Here is an 11,812-nt window from a genome sequence, read left to right as displayed (position 1 = left end):
TTGAGTGAAAACATAAAAGTCCGTTTTTCTTGAAAACGGTAAGAGATACAGCAAAAACAAGCAAAATCTGTGATCACTATTATTTTATACTAAAAAGCGATATATTGGGTGAAAACATAAAAGTCCATTTTTCTCGAAAACGGTAAGAGATACAACAAAAACAAGTGAAATCTGTGATCACTTTTATTTCATACAAAAAACCGATATTTTGAGTGAAAACTTAAAAGTCCAGTTTTCTCGAAAACGGTAAGAGTTACAGCAAAAACAAGCCAAATCTGCGATCACATTTATCTTATACGGAAACCGATATTTTGAGTGAAAACATAAAAGTTCGTTTTTCTCGAAAACGGTAAGAGATACAGCAAAAACAAGCGAAATATGAGTGAAAACATAAAAGTCCATTTTTCTCGAAAACGGTAAGAGATACAGCAAAAACAAGCCAAATCTGTGATCACTTTTATTTCATACGGAAACCGATATTTTGAGTGAAAACATAAAAGTCCATTTTTCTCGAAAACGGTTAGAGATACAGCAAAAACAAACCAAATCTGTGATCACTTTTATTTCATACGGAAACCGATATTTTAAGTGAAAACATAAAAGTCCATTTTTCTCGAAAACGGTAAGAGATACAGCAAAAGCAAGCAAAATCTGTGATCACTTTTTTTTCATACTAAAAACCGATATTTTGAGTTTTTCTCGAAAACGGAAAGAGATACAGCAAAAACAAGCCAAATCTGCGATCACATTTATCTTATACGGAAACTGATATTTTGAGTGAAAACATAAAAGTTCGTTTTTCTCGAAAACGGTAAGGGATACAGAAAAAACAAGCGAAATATGAGTGAAAACATAAAAGTCCATTTTTCTCGAAAACGGTAAGAGATACAGCAAAAACAAGCCAAATCTGTGATCACTTTTATTTCATACGGAAACCGATATTTTGAGTGAAAACATAAAAGTCCATTTTTCTCGAAAACGGTTAGAGATACAGCAAAAACAAACCAAATCTGTGATCACTTTTATTTCATACGGAAACCGATATTTAAGTGAAAACATAAAAGTCCATTTTTCTCGAAAACGGTAAGAGATACAGCAAAAGCAAGCAAAATCTGTGATCACTTTTTTTTCATACTAAAACCGATATTTTGAGTGAAAACTTAAAAGGCCGTTTTTCTCGAAAACGGAAGAGATATAGCAAAAAACAAGCCAAATCTGTGATCACTTTTATTTCATACGGAAAGCGATATTTTGAGAGAAAACATAAAAGTCCGTTTTTCTCGAAAACGGTAAGAGATACAGCAAAAACAAGCGAAATATAAGTGAAACACATAAAAGTCCGTTTTTCTCGAAAACGGTAAGAGATACAGCAAAAACAAGCAAAATCTCTGATCACTTTTTTATACTAAAAACCGATATTTTGAGTAAAAACTTAAAAGTCCGTTTTTCTCGAAAACGGTAAGAGATACAGCAAAAACAAGCTAAATCTGTGATCACTTTTATTTCATACGGAAACCGATATTTTGAGTGAAAAACTAAAAGTCCGTTTTTCTCGAAAACGGTAAGAGATACAGCAAAAACAAGCGAAATATGAGTGAAAACATAAAAGTCCATTTTTCTCGAAAACGGTAAGAGATACAGCAAAAACAAGACAAATCTGTGATCACTTTTATTTCATACGGAAACCAATATTTTGAGTGAAAACATAAAAGTCCGTTTTTCTCGAAAACGGTAAGAGATACAGCAGAAACAAGCGAAATCTGTGGTCACTTTTATTTCATACTAAAAACCTATATTTTGAGTGAAAACTTAAAAGTCCGTTTTTCTCGAAAACGGTGAGAGATAGAGCATATTTAAACCGATATTTTGAGTGAAAACATAAAAGTCCATTTTTCTCGGAAACGGTAAGAGATACAGCAAAAACAAACCAAATCTGTGATCACTTTTATTTCATACGGAAACCGATATTTTGAGTGAAAACATAAAAGTCCATTTTTCTCGGTAAGAGATACAGCAAAAACAAGCCAAATCTGCGATCACATTTATCTTATACGGAAACCGATATTTTGAGTGAAAACATAAAAGTTCGTTTTTCTCGAAAACGGTAAGAGATACAGCAAAAACAAGCGAAATATGAGTGAAAACATAAAAGTCCATTTTTCTCGAAAACGGTAAGAGATACAGCAAAAACAAGCCAAATCTGTGATCACTTTTATTTTATACGGAAACCGATATTTTGAGTGAAAACTTAAAAGTCCAGTTTTCTCGAAAACGGTAAGAGATACAGCAAAAACAAGCCAAATCTGTGATCACTTTTATTTCATACGGAAACCGATATTTTGAGTGAAAACATAAAAGTCCATTTTTCTCGAAAACGGTAAGAGATACAGCAAAAACAAACGAAATCTTTGATCACTTGTATTTCACACGGAAACCGATATTTTGAGTGAAAACATAAAAGTGCGTTTTTCTCGAAAACGGTGAGAGATAGAGCAAAAACAAGCAAAATCTGTGATCACTTTTTTTTTCATACTAAAAACCGATATTTTGAGTTTTTCTCGAAAACGGAAAGAGATACAGCAAAAACAAGCCAAATCTGCGATCACATTTATCTTATACGGAAACCGATATTTTGAGTGAAAACATAAAAGTTCATTTTTTTCGAAAACGGTAAGAGATACAGCAAAAACAAGCGAAATATGAGTGAAAACATAAAAGTCCATTTTTCTCGAAAACGGTAAGAGATACAGCAAAAACAAGCCAAATCTGTGATCACTTTTATTTCATAAGTGAAAACATAAAAGTCCATTTTTCTCGAAAACGGTAAGAGATACAGCAAAAACAAGCAAAATCTGTGATCACTTTTTTTCATACTAAAAACCGATATTTTGAGTAAAAACTTTAAAGTCCGTTTTTCTCAAAACGGTAAGAGATACAGCAAAAACAAGCTAAATCTGTGATCACTTTTATTTCATACGGAAACCGATATTTTGAGTGAAAAACTAAAAGTCCGTTTTTCTTGAAAACGGTAAGAGATACAGCAAAAACAAGCGAAATATGAGTGAAAACATAAAAGTCCATTTTTCTCGAAAACGGTTAGAGATACAGCAAAAACAAGCCAAATCTGTGATCATTTTTATTTCATACGGAAACCGATATTTTGAGTGAAAACATAAAAGTCCATTTTTCTCGAAAACGGTGAGAGATAGAGCATATTAAAACCGATATTTTGAGTGAAAACATAAAAGTCCATTTTTCTCGAAAACGGTAAGAGATACAGCAAAAACAAGCTAAATCTGTGATCACTTTTATTTCATACGGAAACCAATATTTTGAGTGAAAACATAAAAGTCCGTTTTTCTCGAAAACGGTAAGAGATACAGCAGAAACAACCGAAATCTGTGATCACTTTTATTTCATACGGAAGCCGATATTTTGAGTGAAAACTAAAAAGTCCATTTTTCTCGAAAACGGTAAGAGATCCAGCAAAAACAAGCCAAATCTGTGATCACTGTTACTTCATACGGAAACCGATATTTTGAGTGAAAACATAAAAGTCCATTTTTCTCAGTAAGTGATACAGCAAAAACAAACCAAATCTGTGATCACTTTTATTTTATGCGGAAACCGATATTTTGAGTGAAAACTAAAAGTCCATTTTTCTCGAAAACGGTAAGATATACAGCAAAAACGAGCCAAATCTGTGATCACTGTTATTTCATATGGAAACCGATATTTTGAGTGAAAACATAAAAGTCCATTTTTCTCAGTAAGTGATACAGCAAAAACAAACCAAATCTGTGATCACTTTTATTTTATGCGGAAACCGAAATTTTGAGTGAAAACATAAAAGTCCGTTTTTCTCGAAAACGGTAAGAGATACAGCAAAAACAAGCAAAATCTGTGATCACTTTTATTTTATACTAAAAAGCGATATTTTGAGTGAAAACATAAAAGTCCATTTTTCTCGAAAACGGTAAGAGATACAACAGAACCAAGTGAAATCTGTGATCACTTTTATTTCATACAAAAAACCGATATTTTGAGTGAAAACTTGAAAGTCCATTTTTCTCGAAAACGGTAAGAGATACAGCAAAAACAAGCCAAATCTGTGATCACTTTTATTTCATACGGAAACCCATATTTTGAGTGAAAACATAAAAGTAAGAGATACAGCAAAAACAAGCAAAATCTGTGATCACTTTTATTTTATACTAAAAACCGATATTTTGAGTGAAAACATAAAAGTCCATTTTTCTCGAAAACGGTAAGAGATACAACAAAAACAAGTGAAATCTGTGATCACTTTTATTTCGTACAAAAAAACCGATATTTTGAGTGAAAACTTAAAAGTCCATTTTTCTCGAAAACGGTAAGAGATACAGCAAAAACAAGAGAAATCTGTGATCACTTTTATTTCATACAGAAACCGATATTTCGAGTGAAAACTTAAAAGTCCATTTTTCTCGAAAACGGTAAGAGATACAGCAAAAACAAGCCAGCAAAAACAAGAGAAATCTGTGATCACTTTTATTTCATACAGAAACCGATATTTTAAGTGAAAACTTAAAAGTCCATTTTTCTCGAAAACGGTAAGAGATACAGCAAAAACAAGCCAAATCTGTGATCACTGTTATTTCATACGGAAACCGATATTTTGAGCGAAAACATAAAAGTCCATTTTTCTCGGTAAGAGATACAGCAAAATCTGTGATCACGTTTTTTTCATACTAAAAGCTATTATTTTGACTGAAAACTTAAAAGTCAGTTTTTCTCGAAAACGGAAAGAGATGCAGCAAAAACAAGCCAAATCTGTGATCACTTTTATTTCATACGGAAACCGATATTTTGATACAGCAAAAACAAGCAAAATCTGTGATCACTTTTTTTTCATACTCAAAACCGATATTTTGAGTGAAAACTTAAAAGTCCGTTTTTCTCGAAAACGGTAAGAGATACAGCAAAAACAAGAGAAATCTGTGATCACTTTTATTTCATACGGAAACCGATATTTTGAGTGAAAACATAAAAGTAAGAGATACAGCAAAAACAAGCAAAATCTGTGATCACTTTTATTTTATACTAAAAACCGATATTTTGAGTGAAAACATAAAAGTCCATTTTTCTCGAAAACGGTAAGAGATACAACAAAAACAAGTGAAATCTGTGATCACTTTTTTCATACTAAAAACCGATATTTTGAGTGAAATCTTAGAAGTCCGTTTTTCTCGAAAACGGAAAGAGATACAGCAAAAACAAGAGAAATCTGTGATCACTTTTATTTCATACAGAAACCGATATTTTGAGTGAAAACTTAAAAGTCCATTTTTCTCGAAAACGGTAAGAGATACAGCAAAAACAAGCCAAATCTGTGATCACTGTACGGAAACCGATATTTTGATACAGCAAAAACAAGCCAAATCTGTGATCACTTTTATTTCATACGGAAACCGATATTTTGAGTGAAAACATAAAAGTCCATTTTTCTCGAAAACGGTAAGAGATACAGCAAAAACAAGCAAAATCTGTGATCACTTTTTTTTCATACTAAAAACCGATATTTTGAGAGAAAACTTAAAAATCCCTTTTTTTCGAAAACGGTAAGAGATACAGCAAAAACAAGAGAAATCTGTGATCACTTTTATTTCATACGGAAACCGATATTTTGACTGAAAACATAAAAGTAAGAGATACAGCAAAAACAAGCAAAATCTGTGATCACTTTAATTTTATACTAAAAACCGATATTTTGAGTGAAAACTTAAAAGTCTATTTTTCTCGAAAACGGTAAAAGATACAACAAAAACAAGTGAAATCTTTTATCACTTTTATTTCATACCAAAAACCCATTTTTGGTCCATTTTTCTCGAAAACGGTAAGAGATACAGCAAAAACAAGCCAAATCTGTGATCACTTTTATTTCATACTAAAAACCGATATTTTGAGTATAAACACAGAAATCCATTTTTCCCGAAAACTGCTAAAGATGCAGCAAAAACCGTCTAAATTTGTGAAAACATTGAGTGAAAACCATAAAAGTCGGTTTTTCACGAAAACTATAAGAGATACAGCAAAAACAATCGAAATCAGTGATCACTTTTATTTCATACTAAAAACCGATATTTTGAGTGAAAACATTCTTCTTAACATTTGCACAAATTGACGAACATGCAATACGTGGCAAGTTATTATTGTTAGATTCTTCAGAATCGTTAAGTGGCTTTGTTTTATTTATATTGCTTTAGGTTAGCAAAGCAGACTGGGTATAGCTAGTTATGCATAAAGCCGTTAGCGTTTTTTCAATCCATATAGGTTTGTGTATACTTTCAACACCTCTTCCCACTTGCTTATTGACTTTAATTAGTAAATTTGCTTATTTTTCCCTAAATATATGCTTTTGTTTGAATATTTTTTTTGGGTTTTTTCGGAAAATAACCGTAATTTTCTCAAATGAAATATGTGAAATGTTTTACTCTCTGATTGTAGCACAAAAGCAGTGTAAAAATGTTTATCTTAATACACATGTACATACATTTTTATACACAATTTATCGTGTATTTGTAAATGAAGTCAGAGTTTTGAAAGAATTAGTTAAAAATGAAATAACCCAAGATAATGTAAACAAAACTGAATCGATCCCACGACAACCGGTTCTTCGCACCGGAACGACTTGGAGTTCATCGGACAACGATCAAGGATTGTCAACCCAGCCACACCGTCTTTACATGTATCGCTGCTACAACAACAATTGATATATAATAGATACAGATAACACGAAGCCTAATTATAGAATCAATATCTTAAATATATAAAATGTAAAATTTATTAGATTATAAGTTATAGACGGATAACCCTGTAATTAAAAGTACTTGGACAGTTATTCGGCGATTGTATCATGTTCAATAACCTCCGTCTTTGATATAATGGATGTCAATATAGGATTTTTTTAAACTATATATTTTAAAAGAAAACAAGTAGGAAAGTGTAGACGGCATGGCCGACCATATAATACCCTACACCATGAGTATATTTTTAACATTTTTATTTTTTATTAAGAAACTTTTATGTTGAATATTGCCATAAATCCAAAATATTTAAGCAATTTATTGATAAAAAAACTTAAATTTCTAAATGAGGCTTTATATAGGTCAAATATGGGCCGATCCTCGGTAAATTTGGGAAAAGGATATATTTTTAAATAACAGTTAGTTTTGTTGAGTTTCATTGCGATACAAATGGTTACAAGTCAATTTTAGCCGTTTAAGACATTTTTTGAAGGGGGGTTTGTATGGGGGCTAGGGTCAAATAAGGGCCGATCCTTACGAAAATCTGCAGTGCCATTTATACTTATATAAAACTTATTTGTGCCAATTTTTAGAGAGATAGTAGAATATTTGACGTAATTATGGCATAAAAAGTTCAAATCGGGAGGTAGGGTTGTATGGGGGCTAGGTGAAATAATGGACCGATTTCAACAATTTGCTTGAAAATGCGGCCTGTACCTTGCGCACAAGGTTTACATGGACAGCCAGCCGGACAGACGGACGGACGGACATGTCTTAATCGACTCAAAAAATGATTCTTTATTGATCGGTATACTTAAATGTGGGTATTGAACCAATATTTTTGTATATTACAAATCAGCACAAATGTATAATACCCTCCCCACTATAGAGGAGTAGAGTATAAATATCATAGAAATAACGGGATTAAAAGGGGATTTTGTATCATTTTGTAGTTTTTGCTCTTATTTATAGCTTCTGAAAAAACGTGCAACGCGGAGTACAAAGACGTAGTTGAATGATAAATGTCTATTGACCATTTAACTCTTTTAAGCTACTGCAAAATAAGCGAAAAGAATACCGAAACAAATACAATATGTACTTTTGTTTTCGGCATTTTCTATTTTCAAAACAAATAAGCTTTTTGGCATCATTAAGTGCGTTAGCAAGTGAGTGTTAATTTCCATAGAATGTTAAAATATGAATATATGTATGTGTATGGTGTATCTGTATGAAGTATTCATGTTCATAGATACTCACATATATATGTATGTTTGTATCTATGTGTATGTTAACTGTATCCTGTATCTTTAACAATGTCTGTATGTGTATGTATGTGTTTTAGAACAAAATGAAAGATGGCGCATAATTGCAAACAAGGGAATTATCTAATTGCCTTTAACGAAAGTGCTTTTTACCAGCTTAAGTAAATTTTCTACCCTAAATAAATGTGTAATTAGAAACTGGCAACAATTATGGTGCGAAAGTGAAACAACAATAACGAAAGCTTAAATATTCAACTTAATCTTAATAAAACAAGAATCCTAAACCATAAGATTTGTTACATAGTTAATTACTTAATGTCAGTTTCGTAAAGAAAGAAGCATTTTTATACCCTACACCATTTTAGTGGGGAGGGTATATTGGGATTCTGCTGATGTTTGTAACACACACTAATATTGGTCCCACCTTAAAGTATACCCTTCGGCATAGAATAATTTTCTGAGCCTATTTAGTTTTGTCCGTTCGTCCATGTAAACCTTGTAATCAATCTATCTATCTTCTATTGTCCCAGGGACGAAGCGTATTGAAAATGGTTAAGATTGGTCCATTATTTCACCTAGATCCTATACAACTCAACCCCTGAATAGGGATGCAAACCTTGTAATCAAACAACAGGTCGCAGTTTTGAAAATAATATTTGGCACATGATCTTCTATGGTATCGGAGACGAAGCCTATTGAAAATGGTAACCATCGGTCCATTATTTCACCTAGCCTCCATACACAGTTATGTTAAGTATACTCGTATCTCAACAAAAACTGCAAAACTAAGTTCTATACTAGGTAAGGAGGCAAGGAACAATTCAACATAAATACTTTATTAAGAAAACTAAATCACATTTTATTTTTATAACAGTTGTAGGGGATTATATGTTCGGTCTCCCCCGACTATAATATTTTACTTGTTATACATATTATAAATAAATTTATCGCAAGCTCTTTACGTATTGAAATTCGTATAATAGGGAGTTTTTCTTTTTTCTAACAAAAATGGAGTGTGATTCAACTACTTATGTATGTCGATCCATTGAGGCCTTATCAAGTGTTATGCGATATACATATAATCACCATTTGGTAGAGATATAGATATAGATAGATATATATTAATAGATAGAAAAAAGAATCATTATTTCTTCTTCTCTCATACACAAAATCGAAACATTCCTAGTGTGAACCAATAGTTTAAACGGAAAAAATATATACATACATCATTCTTGGTCCACAAACATTTTTATGGCTTATTTCGGAATTTTGCTCATATCTCCGTTATTTACGGATCACTTAAGCTTTACTCATATTTTAAAGTCTGTTAAAGTAATTTTCTGGAGTAGACCTTATATGGAGTTGGTTGGGAGATTTTGGCTTGTATAAAACATATGTATTTACGTTAAGTGTCCTCGATCATACTTTTATGTCGAATTTCACTGTTATAAGTCTTTTATGGCGGCTAGCCCGATTCATATTTACAAAGAGAGTAGGGTTCCTGTATAAAAAAAAACCAGTTGCCCGCAGGATTAAGACCTGGGTGGTCAGTTGGTTGAGGTTCCTTCGGGATCCACGTAATGTCTATGGTTAAAACCCAAATTGCGGGAAGAGGTTTTTTGGTTAAAAGACTGATACACGTTGAATATGATTTTCATAATACATTTCTGTTATCGTTCCTAGATGCTGGAGCGGTACGAATTACAAAGCTTGACTGTGGATTAATAAAATGTTTTGATTTGATAATGAAAAAATAGCTGAAGTTTTTGATGTTTTTCTGAAGTTTCTTGACTTCTACTTGCATTCTATAGAGATAATGGAGTAACTTATGGATTTGATGGATGGAGTGGCGGAATGGAAGAATGGTGCAAGGTCACTGCCCTCTCTTTGATGTTTGAGTGTATGCTCAACTTATCACAGTGGGTCTCTGTGACTACTGAGTGGGTCTTTTCAATTTATATGATCCGTGTTTTGGACTACAAATTAAGTCCCTGCTGTTGCCGAAACAACAGAGCCATAGTACCGGATGATTCATGTACAGAAATTGCAAACTGCATGTAGGAAACACAAAGGGGCAGTGGTGAGTTGTTTACTTTTTTATTCACCCAGTGGTTGGAAAAGTACCACCGTGAGATAGGGCAATATGCCAGGTACTCACGTAAAGCACTTCGACATTCATATATATGCTTATTTTAGCCAGTTATGGGCGTTAAAATCTTTTTCAGAATTAGGCTATCTCTTTTTGAGATAGGGCAATATGCCAGGTACTCACGTAAAGCAGTTCGACATTCATATATATGCTTATTTTTGCCAGTTATGAGCGTTAAAAGCTTTTTCAGAATTGGGCCTTATATGAGGGCTAGGCGAAATCGTGGACCAATATTGACCAATACCAAACGACCTGCATTAACTGAAAATGTCTGTGCAAAATTTCAGCTGTTTCCGTTTGGACTCTTGCGTGATTTCAACAGACAGACGGACGGATATGGCTAGATCGTATTAAAATATAATAAGGACCCAGAAATTCTGGACCAGAATATATATGCTTTTATGGGTCTTAGACGAATATTTCAATGGGTTACAAACGGAATGACAAAAACAATATACCTCCCATATTTACAATAAAATATCGGAAAATAATATTTAGCAAATTACAAACTGAATGACAAACCTAAATTTAAACTTCTCACGAACTTTATATATTCTTTCCCCCTTATTCACAAATAACATTATTATTTTATAAAAGGATTATAAAACAAACTTTCCATATAAAATCTAATTTATAAACCGTTTTTAAAATAAAAATTTTGTTTTGTGAATAAGGGAGTTTATATATAACATTAATATATGGATTTCCATTTTTTTAAATTTTGTCGGCCTGTGTTATTATCAAAGCAAATAACGCTGATCTAAGATATATATTTTAAAATTTCACTTCTTATTCGTAAGGATACATGTACATATGTATATATATACATATGTGAAATGTATGTATGTTTATCTACATATCCTTATATATCTGTATGTACAATCAAAATGAACAATGAATTTGATCTTGAAAGTAAAACTAACAAAATGTTTTGCGGTATTTGAAAACAAAGGTTTTAAGAAATGTTTAACAGAGTAGGTAAATAATTCTAACAGAGTTTCTAATATACGAATTGAAGTAAATTAACAAACAACATATATTGATATACATATGTAGATATGTATGTATTTAAATCAATATCTATGGATACAATTGTTTGAAACACGCCTTTAAACAAAACATTTGTTTATACGCGTAATTATTTACCAACCAAAAAAAAAACCTTTTTAAAAATACAAACGAACAAATATTGCAAATGTGAAAATAAGGAAAGTCTATACATATATCTTTTTGTATTAAAACAAAAATATTTTACCACGCGAACTACAAACAGTCAGTAAGTAGTCAGTTATTCAAACTTTAACAATGGTAATGAGATCTAAACTCTTAGACTTGGAACAAAACACATAAGTACTATGAGTGTTGCACATTATTTTCGTAAGTGCATCTAGATATTGAGAAGAATGTAGCTAATCTATTTAATGCCCTAAATCGTTGCACATACGAGTTAGTATGTATGTATATTTACACCGATTTAAGGCAAATACTATAGTCGTATTTTTTTACAATGTAAATATTTTTTGTGTTATTCAAAAACAGAAGGCTATAACGCATTACATATTTGTTGGCCCATAAGGCTATTGTAATGTTTTCATTGTTATTGAATAGTGTAACCT

This window comes from Lucilia cuprina, chromosome 4 (assembly GCF_022045245.1).
Source record: "Lucilia cuprina isolate Lc7/37 chromosome 4, ASM2204524v1, whole genome shotgun sequence".
NCBI lineage: Eukaryota > Metazoa > Arthropoda > Insecta > Diptera > Calliphoridae > Lucilia > Lucilia cuprina.
This window is presented reverse-complemented; position numbering follows the sequence as displayed.